Raw genomic sequence first — 18,366 nt, 5'->3', positions numbered from 1 at the left:
TTCACTCCTTAGTAGCTGGTGTGAAACTGACCAGACTCTCATTCGGGGGCAGCCGGAAATCCCAGGGAGCACAGTTCATTTTGGAAACACCATGTTTTGGTGGAATATTGTGACTCTCAGTACCATGATCATGTTTGAGATTTTGGCTTTTCATCCCAAATTGGGAGAAAAATATTTCTGAGGAACCAAAATTCAGTTTCCCCACCAGCTCTAGTGTACATAGATAAATCTGCAAGTAGTATTTCTAAATTCACATCTCTCCTAAAATGACCATATTTATTTCTGTATTTACTCTAGTTAGTGCCCTCATTTTCACTTTCACATACAGAATAGCTCCCTAGTCAGACCTTGACACATCAGGTCAATGGTCTGTAGCTTTCTCAAAGACACATCCATAATTGATGTGAAAAAGCAGGTGCCCATTAGCAGTTCCTCTCCAAAATATATGGACTAATAACCCCATGTAACACAAAATACGAAAAGGACAAATATACCAAAACTTAGATGCAGCATTCTGCTTTAGCCCTCCATGCCACTCATCCATTTTCTGTCCAATTATACCACGTATATGCAGCCACACACTCATCACTCTAGCAGTCAAACGCATATCCTCTCATATAACATTCAATGGACTTCAGATAAGGTAGACCAGAAGAGACAGGTCCCTTAATGAAGGGCATGTCAAACAATTTAAATTTCATCTTCATGTCACATTGTTCTGCCCCACTATCCATTCATGTCATGCTCCTATTTCACATTTGTGCCTAGGTCACTGGTTACATAAATAATTTGCGCACAGGTCATGAGTCTTAAATGGCTGGAGAAAATATGTAAAGCTGTGTAAAACTCACCAACTTTGGTTCACAGGGTGTTTGTGCAAACCTTGGTTTGGGTTGTTAACACCTGAGTTTTGCATTCAGGTGTACCCAAATATTTGAAGTAAAGCTCAGTCAAGACCCCTGAATTTCACCCAATTTCATGTCAAACATTTAAAAGGACAAACATTAAGGAATAACTGTTAGGAACAGAGGCTGCAATTTATAAAAGGGTTTGAGAAAGTCTGGTATGAAATTCAATAGGAGTTGGACACCTGACCCTAAAGTACCTTTGAAAATCCCAAACAAAAAATATAAAGCTTTTTACAACAATTCCAGAAACTTAAAACCGGAACCAGAATGAACATAACTTCTTTCTGAGAAACATGATCCTTGGATACATATTACTGGTATACAAGACAGAAAAATTAGGTTACAGTGGAAAAGGTGGTATATTAGGCAGATATGGTAGCAGTGCCTCTAGTCAAGGATGACATAAGCCCATTTTCAGCTGCTTAAAATAGTGCTAAACAATCATTCAGGCTGAAATTTCCCATGCCTGGTCTTTGAGTTTTTTTAAAACTTTTGGCAAAAACAGTTCAGCAATTTTTAAGAACGAAGTTAGAAAACAATAGGTAGCTTTCCCAATATTGAAAAAAATCTTTGTTTCTTTGAAGAACTCTAATTCTTCCATGGTTTGGAACAGGGACTTGAGCATCAAGAGGAAGTCAGTCCTGGAGTCAGAGAGGTGCCTTTTGCTCTCCCCAAGAAAATCCACCCAGAACTTCTTGACTTATAAACCTCTGAAAATCATCATCTTCACTTATGAGTAAGTGTTTTTTAGAGGTTTGCAGCTAGAATTTTCAGGCATTCTATCTGCACTAAGCATGCCCCAGCCCCACAGAACACCTACATGCTTATGCCCCGCGTATGCTCCCATGCCCCACTTGGGTTTCTTTGTAGTAGGCACAGAGCTGGAACTTCAGATGGGACACATGCACAACAGCATCCCTTTCCCTCTGGCGTAGGAGAAGGAGTCTTTTCTATACTTCAGCCAAGCACCTTCCAGTGACTGGTGTTCATAATTATGTAAACTTACTATTGAGCAAGACTTAAAAGGTAGGCAAATGTTCTCCTCATTTTACAGAAAGGGGACATAACAGCTTGTACAAGAACACGTCTAGCATCCCTGGGACTAGAACCCTGACTCCAATATGGCTCCAAATCCCATCCGTTTAAGTGACACTGCATTTGAGAATGACTATTACAAATCTGTATGCTTGGCTATCTGAAACTACTAGATCACACTCCCTTCCAGAACCAGGAATCTAACCAAGGAACCTTGATTCCCAACGTTCTTCTGATGTCTAGAAAATAGTTGTGTAAGTCACAGGCAAAATGTGCTAAGCCCCTCTCTAATGACTGGTCCACATAGAGGATAACAGCCTATTACTGCTATCAGTTACTCTCATAATATAAGTGGTAGAGATCTGTCCTGTGAATCTTGAGGTCCTGAATTCAAACCTTGCTGATGACCCATGAGTAAGTCATTATTATTCCATGATGCAATGAGTGGGATTTTTTTTTCAGTTTGCTTTTCAAAAAAATATAGTAAATGACATTTAAAAACTACATGAAAACGAACATTAAAGTTGTAAAGTCACATCTTCAAAAAAGTTAGCAGAATTGCAACCTTCTGAGTGTATGCATTATGGTACAGTCTTTAGTTACAGGACCACATACTTTTCTACATGACCTCTGCCTTATTCAGTTCAAAGGGTGGAGAGTGAACGAGGCAGAGGGTTGCAAGAAGTATTGTGTTTCAGGCACTGGACTATGACCTAGAACAGCTGGGTTCTATTACTCAATCTGTCATAGACATCCCATGAGATGCTGGGCAAGACTCATAATGCATATGCTTACAACACATCAGAGAATACTGTTACTCTCATCTACCTGAAAACATGCGCACTCCTACTACTACTTGCCCAGAAAATAAAACAAAACCTTGCTAAATAAACAAAACAAGTACCAGAATACTTGATGGTGGAATGCATATTTAAAGGTTTCGTCTTCCCTATATAGCAATTCACCTAACAAATATAGTGCAGCATATATTTTCACACGTTAATCCAGACCCATCAGTATAATCCATAAATGGTTTCCACGTTTTCAAATAGATCTCCCTTCCTTGCATATGAAAAAAATCATTATCCCAAGAGATGCAATCTGAGTAAGGCTAACCATCCATTCAGCCTCTGTTGTGTGAGCCCTGTCTTTCCAATATCTTAAAAATCATTCTCTTTGCCACCATTAATGGACTCTGCGTCCAGGATGCTGTCCTTGGTGAAATGTTAGTCCAAGCACATATACTGTTTAGTACGAACGAAGTTTGATTAGCAAAAGTCCTTGTTCAGAAGGATGATAGTCTTCCCTGTCACCTTTTCCCAATATGCACATGACTTCACAGATCTGAAAAAATAGGGATACGTCTGACACAGTTCTGACCCCTTTGTCAAAAACGTATAATTCCTGGACCCATTCTACCCATTTTCAGGGGTGCCCGCTATAGATTAAAATTCAAATTTTACATAAAATTTTGTCAACTGTTACAAAACTAAGAAACCAAAATATATTCCTTTCTTGTACACCTCTACCTCACTTTCACTTCCTATGACTGGTATAAGATACCACTATTATAGATATAGAAAAATTATATAAAAGGTTCTTGGTGAGCACTACATCTAATTTTCACAGTTAACAGGGCTTTAGCACCATCAGGTGGCTTCTGTCAGGCACCATTTACTATTGTTCTAATATACTGCCACAACTGTAAATAATGCCATTGTTCAGATCTGGCTAGAGCTGACTTCATTTAATTGGAAAAGATTAGGGCCAGATCATCCTATGGGGATCTGTGCATGGAGCAGAACCTTCCCACAGCAGGAAAAGTCCAGTCCATTTGAACCACTCTGGCTAGGAGTCAGAGGACCCCCAAAGTTTGATAGCCCTAAACTCCAACATATCGTCCGTGCTCTGTGGAGACGCTGGGTGAGAATGGCCTCACATCAGTCAGTCTTAATTTTTTTGACCACTTAATGGGTGAAATATAAATGTCCTTCAAATGGAATCCTGTCCAGAAGAACAGCTGCTGTGAAAATAGCAAAGTTGTGAGGTATGAACAAGGGACATTTTTAAGAATACTCAGAGCTATAGCAAGGATATCAAGGCCCATTAAGAAGGAAAATTGACACAGGTAGACTGTCATGTTACTAGGACATCATTTCATTCATATGTTTTTGCTTTTCTCTCAAGGGAAGCAATACCTGGCAAGCAAATAACTTCATACAGTGCAAGAGTATCTGGCCTATATTTAAATTCTATTCAGCAGTATATATTAAGGACACATATGTATTGAACTTTTTATATCCCAGTGGTTCCCAAACTTTAACAACCTGTGAACCCCTTCCACTAAAATGTCAAGTGTTGTGAACCCCCTCCTAAAAATGAATATTTCCAGGGATTTTCTCCTTTACTTGAGTATAAATTTATAAAAGCATTGATCTTGGAAATATAAAATTTGTTTTATGACATGATTATTACACATTATTTATTACACCTCTACCTCAACGCTGTCCTCGGGAGCCAGAAAATCTTACCGCATTATATATGAAACCGCGTTATATTGAACGTGCTTTGATCCACCGGAGTGCACAGCCCCGCCCCTCCGGAGCACTGCTTTACCGCGTTATATCCGAATTCGTGTTATATCGAGTGGCATTATATTGAGGTAGCGGTGTATTTATCATTGCAGTATTTTTATTACATTATGAAAACGGCAACACTTCCAAGATCTCACTTTTGTAGCTTGTATCACTTTGAATAAGCCTGTTATAAGACAAGGCTCCTATGTTTCATCAAGGAGTATCAGATGTGAAACAGCATGAAGGTTTTTAAGAAGCCAAGTCAAAGAGTTCCTCCTACACAAGCATTCAGGTATTGAGCAGTCCAGGCAAACAACGCACATTACAACAAAGCCTAAACTTGTTCTTCATAATAATTTTAAAAACAATACTAGCTGCCTATTTAATTTTAAAAATAGCAAAAAATATCCACCTCCCTTTCCATTTCTTATAAGGAGTCTTGAATTTTAAATCTCCTCACGGTGGTAGATATGCTTGCTTTGATCTGCTTAGCTCTTGGAAGTCCAGGGGCTCCAGGCTGCTGGCCCCGTGCTGCCCAGGGTCCCAAGGGACAGCTCTGTCCGCCATTAGGGATTTTCTTCCCCCCCGAGAACCTCCTGTAACATTTCACGAACCCCAGTTTGGGAACCACTGTTATATCCTGAATGTCCCTGAAAGTATATACAAAGTCCTTTAGTTATCCTATAAATAAAATGGACGGTGTGTTTAATGATAGTGGTATTGGAAATCATATAATTTTTTTTTTTAATTAAGAGACATCTGCAGGGATTCTCCTACTTCATACAAAGCTTGCTTTAAAAATTCTGGCTTATTCCACTGTAGTCAATGGGAGTTTTGCCATTGATTTAAATAAGACAGGATTTCACCCTATATTTAAAAATTATGTTCCATGAAAAATTGAAAAGGACACTAAATTAAAAATTTTCTATGCATTTTTTAAATTCAAAACACATTGCATGATTAATGGGAAAATTATTTGTCTTGTTCCCTTACTAATTTATTTTTAGCACATATTATGTAAAGAACTAATAGTGGTAGGAAAGAAAACTAATCAGATATGTACTAATAAAAAAATGTCTTAAGCAGCCTGTGCTCAGTACTTGATAACTATGTTATCCCAACTTCAAAATATTGCTATAAATGCCTTTAGTAATGCTTTATACAGTAAAATGTTTAAGACATATGATTTGATCAATGAGCAATTTTAGAATAGTTTAGGAAAGTTCAAAATAATATTCATATTTGTGCTTTACACACATGCTTAAGTTAAGTGTCATCTTGAATTGGGCCTTAGTTTGGAAATCGAGTATGTAAGGAATAGATGTATTTTCATGTATTATATATCATTTATTCAGTACTCAGAAGTGTGTTAGGCACTTTATAGAACAGATACAATGGTACAGTCCCTATTCCCAAGACCTTATACTATAATTTTGGATGTGACCCTGTGAGAGTAAAGGGATAGCATGAGGAAGGGAAAGGGTTATTGTAATCCGATTTTTTCAGTTATGGTACGGTTCCATAGAAGTTAATTTTTACAGTAAATTACTCATTTTTTAAGACAATATAGAAAAAGTCAATTTTTAAAGATATGGATGAAGAAAGTGGTGGCTTAATGAAAAACAATTAAAAATAATGTATATTCAGCATACAGAGCCAAAATCAAATCAAGTAAGGAAACCCAAAAATAAAGTAATTAAAATGCATCAATCAGGAAAATTACATTTTAATGAAATTATGTTTTTACCTTTAAAAAAATATGTAGCATTACCAGCTGCTTGTCTTCTGAGCGCACTATGCAAGGCCAGGCCTTTCTTCACTTGAAGACAGACACTATCTAATATACATTTCAGGAAATAGAAACTAAGTAATGATAAAATCCCCAAAGGCAAACCTGCATGAGTTGGCAGTTTAATTATGTATGCATTGTGTATTTGGATTAAAAAGACATGCAACATCACCTTCCGAAAGGGGGAGTGTGGAAAAACCATGCATTGAGAAATACAGAAGTAGTTTTAACGACAGACACTCTAAAGTTCATTATCACAGTGATTTGTCCTATGTTATTTTAATGACCTAAAACTTTCTACTCAGCCACTACAGCTTACTTCATAATTATGCAGACCTTTAGTTTTACTTTTATGGCATGATTATCTGACAAAGTGTACAAAGTTATAAACCAATATAAATGTAAATGAATTACTGAATCTCTTGTATTTAAGGTTATTGAACAAACTTCATAAAGAATTAACTTTTCATTTATTACTAAGCTCAATTTTACTGTCACCAATGACTTTGACAAAGATTAAATCATTTACACATTTTTTTTTAATTGTTGAAATTTTTTTCCTGATGGAGTGTCATATAGTATGCTTTTTTCATTCCACACTGAAATCCAATACTTAAATGTTTAGAAATATGCAAGAATCTTGGAGCCCACAAACATTTGACATCAAGAAAGAGCATTTTTAGTGATTCAAGCAGTTCCACAATGAAAGCAATTTTAAAGGTGATCCAATAACTGCCTATTCCTTTTCAAACTCAAAACACTTTTAAAAAATCATTGTCTTACATGCACAGATTAAAACTCTGCATTAAAAATAATATAAATTGACTACTACTTAACTCACTACCCTGTGCATTACTCAGGTAAAATATCCCATCTGTAATGGAATTAAAAAGCCTTTTAGAAATACTGTCATAGACTGAAGAATAAATTGATGCACTCTTAATAACTCTAAATCACCAAGCTCTTTATGCCAAGAAGTGTTGACAATACCAACTTCAAGGTCATCGTCAACTTGGTAAGTCATTAGCAAATAAAATATGGCTTAATTGAAGCAAACTCAGCAAGGAGCTGCATTATTTTAAGTGAACATTGCAGTATAACTTGAAGAAGAATTACTAATCGCCACTCCCGTTGACAATGAAATAGATGAAGAAGGTGCTTTGTAACTTTTTTCTATGACTTTCCCATAATTAAATATGGAAATAGATTCCGTGAAGAATTAAAAGTCCCAGAGTGCATTAATTTCAGGCACTAATGGACTGCCTTCCAGTGTTGAAGCATGCAGGTAGTTCCCAGCATGATTCCAACATTAGCTAATATGTCAGTGTCAGACTCCAGCCATATTCTTAGCTTGAATACCCAACTTTGAAAAGCAGATTTGGGATGATTCCACATGCTGTTTTAAATGGAAGCAAAATGTGTGTTTCATATTCTGAAATATTACCTAAAACTTTATGTATGTGTAGTCATAAAATGGCTTGGATTAAAACTGTGACCTAATTGCCTGAAGATGTGGACAAACTAACTGCATACACATACACACACATTGGGCTTATGGAGCCTTTATAACCAGCTCACTACACTACTTCATGAAATATGTAATTTGTGAAATAAACTATAATTTTGTGTAAATGTATTTTAAATTATATTTAAAGAAATCTTAAAAAAAAAAAAAATCATGCATCCGATTTAGCTACTTTTCTACCCTTTTCCTAACTTGAGCTACTAATGCCACCATCTTCATAATGGGAATAAGCCTTTTGCAGATCCAGTTTCTTTAGCATAGAGTACAGCTCTCAGGTCAGACCTCTCCATTCCGCTGCTCTATTCATCCAGTCTGTCCTCATCACATTGTACTAGCACATTTCCCTCCAACCTGTATTTTACGGGCAAACAGCCCAATTTCCAAAGAGTTCCCTGAGTCCCAGCCTGAGACTCCCACCAGTACATCTCTACAGCAGCTACCAACATGTCAACCCTTCACATGGCTCCCTGGAAGAAACACAGAAAACAAACCTGTGCTTTTTTAAAACTAACTCTTAAAGCACTGACACACCAGTTTAAACAACTTAAGTATTTGTATTATAAAAATAGCAAATGGTTACTTTCATTAAAGTCTCTGCAGAGCTCCATCAGTATCAAAGGGTCTAGCCCAGTATCACAAGGAGGAGTGACAGATTTTTATTAGTACTGCATATAAGCCACCCCAATCCACCAAAGTACCTAAATATGTTTATCTTAAAGCACGTGAGTAGTAGTCATCAGGGCTACTCACATGCTTATAGTTATACACTTGCTTAAGTGCTTTGCTGGACTGAGGCCTTAGATCAGGTTGAAACTCAGAGTGCTTTGGGAATTCAATTGCTTATCCTAGGGTAACCAGATGTCCTGATTTTATAGGGTCAGTCCCGATTTTTGGGTCTTTTTCTTATAAAGGCTCTTATTACCCCCCACCCCATCCCAATTTTTCACATTTGCTGTCTGGTCACCTTAGCTTATCCAAAATAGTACCCATGGGGAAAGACTAGGCCAACCCAGGGGAGTGACATGAGAACAGTAGCAGAAGGAAAGAAGGATCAGAAGGGAAGGTCTAGACTAAAGTAGTGCACACATTAATATAATGAAAAAGCTATACAGCTCTCCCACACCATCTCTCTATAAGCAAAGAAACTCAGTAATCTAGGAAAAATAGACTACCACAGGCACTCCATATACATACTGAAAGAAAAGAATACCTGAAAAATATTTTAAATATATTGTCAACTTTGTTTGGGCTTTTTATCATTTTATTTCTTTTCTAATATTGTTTTATATTGTTTTGTTAACTAAGCCTCTTATTGGATGAAGGGAAACAATAAGTAAAAAATATAATTTAAACAGATACAACTTTTGTAAATATATAGGTGTTCTTAAAAAATCCAATTTTCAAAAAAGTTATTATAAAAAAAGGAACTCATTTATTACTACAGTAAAACTCTCCAGTTCTGAAATGCTGGTGTATGCCTGCCGTGTATATTCACTGATGAAAACATAGACTGGGATTGTTATTACTTATGTAGTCCCACAAGCAATATTTTCAAAATCAAGATATTAACAAATCCTACAGAAACTACTTATCGTGGTTAGAAAGATTATCTGTAATATATAACAAACTGTATCCATACTGAAATAAAAGTTACAAATCACAGCCTCATAGTACTAGGGTTACCATATCTCTGGGTTTCCCCGGACATGTCCGGCTTTTGGGTCTTTAAATAGCCGTCCGGGGGGAATTTGTAAAAAGCTAAAAATGTCCGGGATTTCCCCCCGGACGGCTATTTAAAGACCCAAAAGCGAGGACAGGGCAGCCGCGCTGGGGGAACCGCGGCAAGCCGGCGCCGCCGGCGCCACTCACCTTCCCTCCCTGGGCCCTGGGGCAGCGCACAGCTGAGAGCTCCCGGCGCGGTGGCGCCAGCCCACGGGGCCCCACGCCTGGCCAGCAGGAGCCTGCAGAGCGCAGCCCTCCCCATGCCCCGGCACACAGAGAGGCAGCGAGGAGGTCTCACTCCCCTGCGTGCTGCAGCGAGGCGTGGCCTGTAGACTCCGGCAGCAGTCGCCGGGCAGAGAGCTCCCCCCGCCCCTGTCCCCCTCCCCTCCACCTGACCCAACCCTAGGAAGGGGCCAGAGGGACTGGGAGGGACCTGCCTGCTGGATGCTTCCTGGGAGCCGCTCCAGGTAAGCACTGCTGGGCTCACCTGGCCCCCTGGCAGGTCCCTCTGGGGGGGCTCCCCTCAGACCCACTGCCCTCAGGCCCCACCCTGACCCTGTTCCCTCAGCCTTCCCCGCAGGCCCCCTTGTGCCCCCCACCCTCAATCCACTGCCCTCAGCCCCGCTGACCCTGTTCCCTCTGCCTCCCCCACAGTCCCTCCCCTCCCCCCATCATCTCACCCGACCCACTGCCCCCAGCCCCCACCCTGACCCTGTTCCCTCAGCCTCCCCCGCAGGCCCCCCTGTACCTCCCACCCCGAACCCACTGCCCTCAGTCCCTGCCCCCGTTCCAACAGCTTCCCCCACAGTCCCCCTGCTCCCCCCAACCCACTGCCCTCAGCCTTGCCCTACCCCAAATCTCTTCTTCAGCCTCTCCCGTCATCCCACCCCCATCACTCCCCCTGCTGTCCCACCTCCTCAACTTCCCACCATTCCAGTACTGCTCCCCTCTGTCTCATCCCCTCCAGACCCTGTCCCTCTCCCCAACCCTCCCCAGCCCAGCCCCATTGTCTCCCCCGCCCCACCGCACTCTACACAGCTCTCTCTACCCTGTCCCATTCATGCTCCCCTCAGCCCCTACCCTACTCCCCCCATCCCAGTCCTGTCCCATCTCCCTCAGCCCCCCCCAGTCCCAGTCCTGTCCCCCTCAGTTCCTCCACCCTGCTTCCCCCGGTCCATCCCCACACACCCACGGACTCCCTCGACCTCCCTCCCCCCAATCCCACTGCCTGGACCCACCCCCGTCCCACTCAGGACATGCATGAAAAAGAAGCAATGGGCTTAAATTGTAGCAAGGGAGAGTTAGGTTAGACATTAGGAAAAACTTCCTAACTGTAAAGGTAGTTAAGCACTGGACAAATTACCTAGAGAGGTTATGGAATAGCAGTCATTGGAGTTTTTTAAGAGGTTAGACAAACACCTGTCAAGGATGGTCTAGTTGTTATTACTCAGTCCTGCCTCAGTGCAGGGGTTTGACTAGATGACCTGTTGATGTCCCTTCCAGTCCTACATTTCTGTGATTCACACTGAATTGCCTTGTGCCACTGTCTAGTAGTAGTGGCACACAGTTCTCTCACATGCAGGTTTATAAAATTGTAGTTAATATACAGTTTAGAGTATAGCAATTTTAAAGCTCTGCATGTTCAGACCAACTGAGCTGAAAATTGTGATCTTGTATTCAAAACTATTAAGATGTGGGCTGAAATAAAATCAGCACTGAATGTTATTCTAAAATTGTTTTCCAAATATTCTTAAACTCCCAGTTTATCCCTCGCTGATGTTCATTGTGAAAAGTATTGCAGGTCTAATAATAATATTTGGCACTTTTGTAATTCACTGTCCAACATGTGTTTTGTGCCCTCCTGTGGTGGATTTTTAGAGGATAACTGTATAGATACCAGCTAAGGGAGTTATAGCTTGAACTCAAGTAGTAGAAGCTCATGCTTTTAAGTCTGGATGGCTCAGGTTCAATCTTTGGTGACTAGTTATGATGGAGGTTGCTACACTTATAATCCCTTTAATCAGAGGTTCTGAATATGCTTTGTTGTAGGCAGAACTAGCCTATAGTTAAGCAACCGAAAATTTAGAATGGGAAGTGTTGAAATGTTGGGAAGCCTTATAATTTTGCCAATCTGGAACGAACATCCCATCTGAGGGATGGGGGCGGGGAGAGAGGAGAGTGAGACAGGACCAGGAAACTGGGACAAGGAATCCAGAGCGGTAGTGGGGGGCAGTTGAAATCAGATGAGGAGCTGGGGCGGGTTAGACAGCAATAGGATAGACATAGACTGGAGGGGACGGGGAAGAAGGGTCTTTGACTACTAGAGACCACTCCGTTCTCTGAACATTTGATTCGCGGGAAGCAGGGGAGGGAGAAGAGTAGGGGGCGGAGCGTTCAGGGGAGGGGGCGGAGTCGGGGCAGGGACTTTGTGGGAAGGGGCGGAGTTGGGCGGTGCTGGGGGCGGAGTTGGGGCGGAGCCAGGGCCCCTTGGAGTGTCCTCTTTTTCCAGGACTGCAATATGGTAACCCTACATAGTACCTCTACGTAAGAGAGCCCTCAAGACAAATGAGCAGTTGCCCAGTTCGACCCTTTGAGCCCAGTCAGACACAGAAGAATGAAAATACTTAAACATGATTACTTCTATCCCGAACAAGGCTGTAAGCCAAGTCAGTGGGAGTTTTATCATTGCCTTCAGCACAGCCAGGCTCTCTCCCCTGGTCTTTGCCCATTCCCAAAAACAGTATCCAGATCTTAAAATCAGGCTAAAATAATCGAGGAAATCGGAGGACTAAAAAAATAAATAAAATAAATAAAAAACCCACACCCACAAGCACAAAAAAAAAAATGCAGAGCTGCCTCACTATTAACTTATAACCTATTCCTAAAGAAAGCAAGTTAGAGACAGGAATAATTGGCAAGATTATCTACACTCAGGTTCTTATTTAGAAAAACACTTAAGCACCTTGTGTAGCGAGATGTTGATAATCCCCACCAATAAGAGAATGGATATTCTTCTGTATTCCCTTGCAAGGTAAGTTGTTGGTTTTTTTCCCTTCTTCAACCAATGAAGGATACAGACGTGGTTTGTAGACTGAAATCTAAAGTTCTGACAGAACCTCTCAACATTTGTTGTCTACCTCTCATCACAGACCAGTTACCTCAGAAGCAGTCAACTCTCTATGAATACAATCAGACTTGTCCATAAAATAGATAGAAAAGTCTCACAGTGCAAAACACTAGATAGTGTCATGGTGAAGACATCTCAAATATATATACAGTATAGAGATCCAATAGTCGGGACTTTGACGAAACTATGTTGGTGGTGAAGAAAACTTTCTTCAACTCCATCATAAGTACAGTATTATTTTAAAAATTCTTTACAGCACCACTTGGCATTTAAAAAGCAACTTGTACAGAATTCTCTATCGAAAATTTCAGAAACCCTATTGTGTCCATTAATCTCAGTATGGATCAAAATGTTAAAAAAATATTCAAATTTATCAGTTATTAAATGATTGACAGTTTTTTTAAAATCAAAACCATTTTAAGTTTTTGGAAACCAGAATAATTTATTCTTTCACATTTAGAATGTAAAATGTCTAAATAAATATGATTTTTTAAAGTTATACAGAAATGTGAATTTTGAATAAAACCTTGTATAGCAAGCAGGGACAGCTCTATGCTTTTTGCCACCTGAAGCACGGCAGTCAGGCGGCCTTCGGCGGCACGCCTGCAGGTGATCTGCCGGTCCCGCGCCTTCAGCGTACCCGCCACCAAATTGCCGCCGAAGCCGTGGGACTGGTGGACCTCCTGCAGGGATGCCGCCGAAGGCCCGCCTGACTGCCGCCCTCATGGCAACCGGCACGCCGCCGCCCCCCCCCCCGCTTGCCGCCCCAAGCACGCGCTTGCTGTGCTCAGGAGCGGCGCCAGGGTTTTTGGCACCCTAGGCGGGGGTCCTTCCATGCTCCCGGTTGTCGTCGGCAATTCTGCGGCGGGAGGGTCCTTCCGCGCTCCCGGTCTTCGGGGCAGTTCGGCGGCGGATCCCAGAATGAGTGAAGGACCCGCCGCAGAATTGCCGCCAAAGACCTGGAGCGCGGAAGGACCCCCCGCCGCCGAATTGCCGCCCCCCCCAAATCCTGGTGCCCTAGGCGACCGCCTAGGTCGCCTAAATGGAAGCGCCGGCCCTGGCTGCGTTGGTGCCTGGAGCCGCCCCTGATAGCAAGCTTTTGCCAGAGTGTTCCCCCACCCACTTTTAAACAACCAACATACAGTAAGGTAGAATGCTCCAGTGAAACATCTGAGGTCTGAGAGCCAGGAATTCTTAAGTCTGATCCAAACTCAAACACTAATTTTACTGTGCAGCTTTGAATGTCATTTAACCTATCTGTAAACTGAAATAAAATTTACCTCTCTCACACAGGTATTTTGTGAGGTTATTTATCTTTGTATAGTGCTTTGAAAATGTGAAGTATTACATGAAGACTCTGCTGTAGTAGCAGCATAATACACCCATAGAAAATGGGATTTCAAATGGAAAAGCTAACAACTTCAACTCTTGTTCAATGTTAGCATATAACACTTGGAAATCATTAGGAATGGAGTCAACTTAATGACTCTGCTGCCCCCTAATGCACTTGCTGGAAAAATAATTTCAGGGAATAAACACTAACTACAAAGAAGTGCTGAATTATTCCCATATTTATTTTTGTTAATTACAAACTAAAAATTACTGTCTCCCATTACTATGAATAAGGTGAAGTTTTGAGTTAAAAAGGGCGATATGTAAAGGACTCAAAACCACAATGCAACTGTAACAAAGAACAATGATTATATGCCATTCAGCTAAAATACAGAACTTTGTATTGCATCTTGTTCAAGACAAATGCCACTGACTGGGACACTCACAGGACACCTTCATCACTACCCAGTGAACTGCACTGCCTGGCTAGTTTAGGTAGTTTCACAGTCACAAACACACACCGGGCTGCTTATCTTTCATCAAGATATGTATTTATTCCTCTCTTACATAATAATATTGTGCAATGCAGGCTTACAACAACAGTAGGCTTCCATGCAGCCCTCACTCCTCTGCACAAGCTCACCCTCTGAGCCTCCTTCTGAGCTACCCCTTGCTTCCTATTTCCTACCCTTATATTCTCCCCAAATACCTTGTTAGCCCAGTGATTGACACCCAGGTGCTCACAGTCCCTCAACAGAAAGTGTATAATTGCCCTCAGCTGGGCCTGCAGCCTTCTCCAGTCTGTAGCAATGTCAGTGATTAGGATGCTGCTGATAGCACCCTATCACAGACAACAAACAGAAATGGGCAAAAATTTACACAAGACAAAAGAAAGAGGAAAAGCTTCAAGAGACCTCTTACAAAACACAGAATCTAAACAACTTTTGCATCACATGCATTTTGCAGATGAGCTACATTAAGTAACTAGTGACATATACATTTGTACTGTTTTTGTTTTGTTTTTGCAGAAAAATTTGTCAGTGTAACATATTGCCTTGGTTGTTTTTAGTTCAGTTTAATTTTCATAAGCTACAAACATGTGATTCCTTAACTCTGAGATCCAGACATTTGGTCAAATCCATTCCAGCTGATCACCAAAAACGAAGTCATCCCACCAGAAATCCATAAAGAGAAAATCTTTGTTAACTTACAAATCTTTTAAAGCAGAAATCACTATATAAGCCTGATGTGAGAGAACCAACAAATGACACACCACCCATAGAAAATAAAAAAGAAAGTTAGCATTACATTGCTAAATAACAGCAGATCCTTTCCCTCCCTGAAGGACCAGAATGGTCATTAGTTCCCTGAAGGATCAGGGAAATATCAGTATCTAAGGTGTGACTGCCTTTTGGTTCTGATCAAGAAATTTCCTTCTTGGGGGCAGGACATCCAGTTCAGCAATAATAGGCGAGTACTGACTCTGTTCTGACTTTGGAGGAAGGAGCTATCTCCAGGCATTTTTATTCCAGATCTCAGCTTCAAACCTTCCCTCCACATCCATGGCTCCATGCTTTTTTGCCCTTCTAATACCCAAAAAAGTACCTGACCCAATGGACTTTTCCAAAAACTGGGCCTTCTAATTGGCCTAGTTATGGTCTAATAAAAGTATAAGGGAATTTAATCAACAGTCTAGCCCTTTAAGATGGGAAAGCAGCTGTTGCTACCAACAGCATAATGGTAACTTTCTTTTCCTTTCTCTCACTTACCCAGTGGTCAACATTTCAGTGGTCTACTTTCCCATGTTGGCTTTATAGTAGTCTAAAGCTTTGTCTTCACTGCCAAAAAAGTTGTGTTTTTACTGTGCAATAACTAACACAGATTAGCTATCCCACTGCAAAATCCTAGTGAAGACATGGCACTGCCGTTTTTAATCGCAAGGTGAGCTAGGCAAGGCCAATCCTATACTCCCCATCCACGGTCCACTTCTCTTATTAACCTTGTGGTAGAAACTACAGTGCCATGTCTTCACTAGTATTTTACAGCAGGACAGCTAATGCATGTTAGTTATTCCATAGTAAAGAGAATACTTTGTTGGCAGCAAAGACATAGCATCTGCTTTAGGGGCTTTCAGCTATATAGGGGATTTATCTGTCTGAAAACCCTTGAAGACAGTAACTAATGTTTTGGGTACTCAGTCATTTGGGATCAAACTAAAACAACCAAAGATTGGACTACAAGTCTTCATAGAACACTTAAAAAATAAAGACTTGGTCCCAATGCCCTTTGGAATAAACATTCTTTGCAAGTCAACTGTGATTTGGATGTTTAATTCTCATAAATGTTAATGGAAGTCAAACAACTAAATTCCCAAGAAATCTGTGAAAATTTTAACCCATACTATTTCAATATCCTGATTTATGTTAACATTCTACTGGGGGGAAAAAAGTGGAGTCTCTGATGGGCATTATGATTAAAACAAGTAAGGTGGTGCCCAAAAGTCTAACATAGATGCCATTTCTGTACTACTGAGTTGTACAGACTTCTTTGCTGGATCCTTTTTTATTTTGGACTCATGTCTTTTTTTTCATTAAAGTTTCCAGATTTTACTAAAGAACATACTAGGGGGGTTGTGTGTTTGTTTTTTACAGTGATGGTTTACTCTTTAAAAAATAAACGACGGTGCCAAAGCAAATTAAGACCCTGAAAACACAAAACAGCCATAAACGCTCTTGTGTTTCACGGAGTAGGACTGCTCTTCCTTCTCTTCGTTGCATCTTCGCAAGCAGGAGGGCTTTAAACTAGGTTCACCAGGGGTAGGAGACCAAAGCCCTGAGGTAAGTGGGGAAGTGGGATGCCGGGAGGAAGCACGAGCAGGAGAGCGCAAGATGGGAGGACTCCTGCCTCACACTGAGAAAGCAGGACGATCAGCGAGTTATCTTAAGGGCCTATACCCAAATGCAAGAAGCCTAGGAAACAAGCAGGGAGAACTGGAAGTCCTGGCATAGTCAAGGAATTATGATGTGGTAACTCACATCACTGGAGTACTGTCATGGATGGATATAAACTGTTCAGGAAGGACAGGCAGGGCAGAAAAGGTGGGGGAGTTGCACTGTATGTAAGAGCAGTATGACTGCTCAGAGCTCCAGTGTGAAACTACAGAAAAACCTGAGAGTCTCTGGATTAAATTTAGAAGTGTGAGCAACAAGGATGATGTCGTGGTGGGAGTCTGCTATAGACCACCAGACCAGGGGGATGAGGTGAACAAGGCTTTCTTCAGGCAACTAACAGAAGTTACTAGATCTCAGGCCCTGGTTCTCATGGGAGACTTTAATCACCCTGATATCCGCTGGGAGAGCAATACAGCAGTGCACAGACAATCCAGGAAGTTTTTGAAAAGTGTAGGGGACAATTTCCTGGTGCAAGTGCTGGAGGAACCAACTAGGGGCAGAGCTCTTCTTGACCTGCTGCTCACAAACATGGAAGAATTAGTAGGGGAAGAAAAAGTGGACGGGAACCTGGGAGGCAGTGACCATGAGATGGTCGAGTTCAGGATCCTGACACAAGGAAGAAAGGAGAGCAGCAGAATATGGATCCTGGACTTCAGAAAAGCAGACTTTGACTCCTTCGGGGAACTGATGTGCAGGATCCCCTGGGAGAATAACATGAGGGGCAAAGGAGTCCAGGAGAGCTGGCTGTATTTTAAAGAATCCTTATTGAGGTTGCAGGAACAAACCATCCCAATGTGTAGAAAGAATAGTAAATATGGCAGGGGACCAGCTTGGCTTAACAGTGAAATCCTTGCTGATCTTAAACACAAAAAAAGAAGCTTACAAGAAGTGGAAGATTGGACTAGGGAGGAGTATAAAAATATTGCTCAGGCATGCAGGAGTGAAATCAGGAAGGCCAAATCACACTTGGAGTTGCAGCTAGCAAGGGATGTTAAGAGTAACAAGAAGGATTTCTTCAGCTTTGTTAGCAACAAAAAGAAAGTCAAGGAAAGTGTGGGCCCCTTACTGAATGAATGAGAGAGGCAACCTAGTGACAGAGGATGTGGAAAAAGCTAATGTACTCAATGCCTTTTTTGCCTCTGTCTTCACGAACAAGGTCAGCTCCCAGACTACTGCACTGGGCAGCACAGCATGGGGAGGAGGTGACCAGCCCTCTGTGGAGAAAGAAGTGGTTCGGGACTATTTAGAAAAGCTGGACGAGCACAAGTCCATGGGGCTGGATGCGCTGCATCCGAGGGTGCTAAAGGAGTTGGCTGATGTGATTGCAGAGCCATTGGCCATTATCTTTGAAAACTCATAGGGATCAGGGGAGGTCCCAGATGACTGGAAAAAGGCTAATGT

At 41.5% G+C, this 18,366-nt stretch overlaps 1 protein-coding gene across 1 annotated transcript in view; it reads right to left on the bottom strand.

The window, feature by feature from the left end:
- STPG2 (sperm tail PG-rich repeat containing 2) overlaps window positions 1–18,366 on the bottom strand; it is a 415,406-nt gene that overhangs the window by 382,442 nt on the left and 14,598 nt on the right. The window lies entirely within an intron of this gene.

The sequence above is a fragment of the Terrapene carolina genome, unplaced genomic scaffold, assembly GCF_002925995.2.
Source record: "Terrapene carolina triunguis isolate 2854851 unplaced genomic scaffold, T_m_triunguis-2.0 Scaffold789, whole genome shotgun sequence".
Lineage (NCBI taxonomy): Eukaryota > Metazoa > Chordata > Testudines > Emydidae > Terrapene > Terrapene triunguis.
This window is presented reverse-complemented; position numbering and strand designations above follow the sequence as displayed.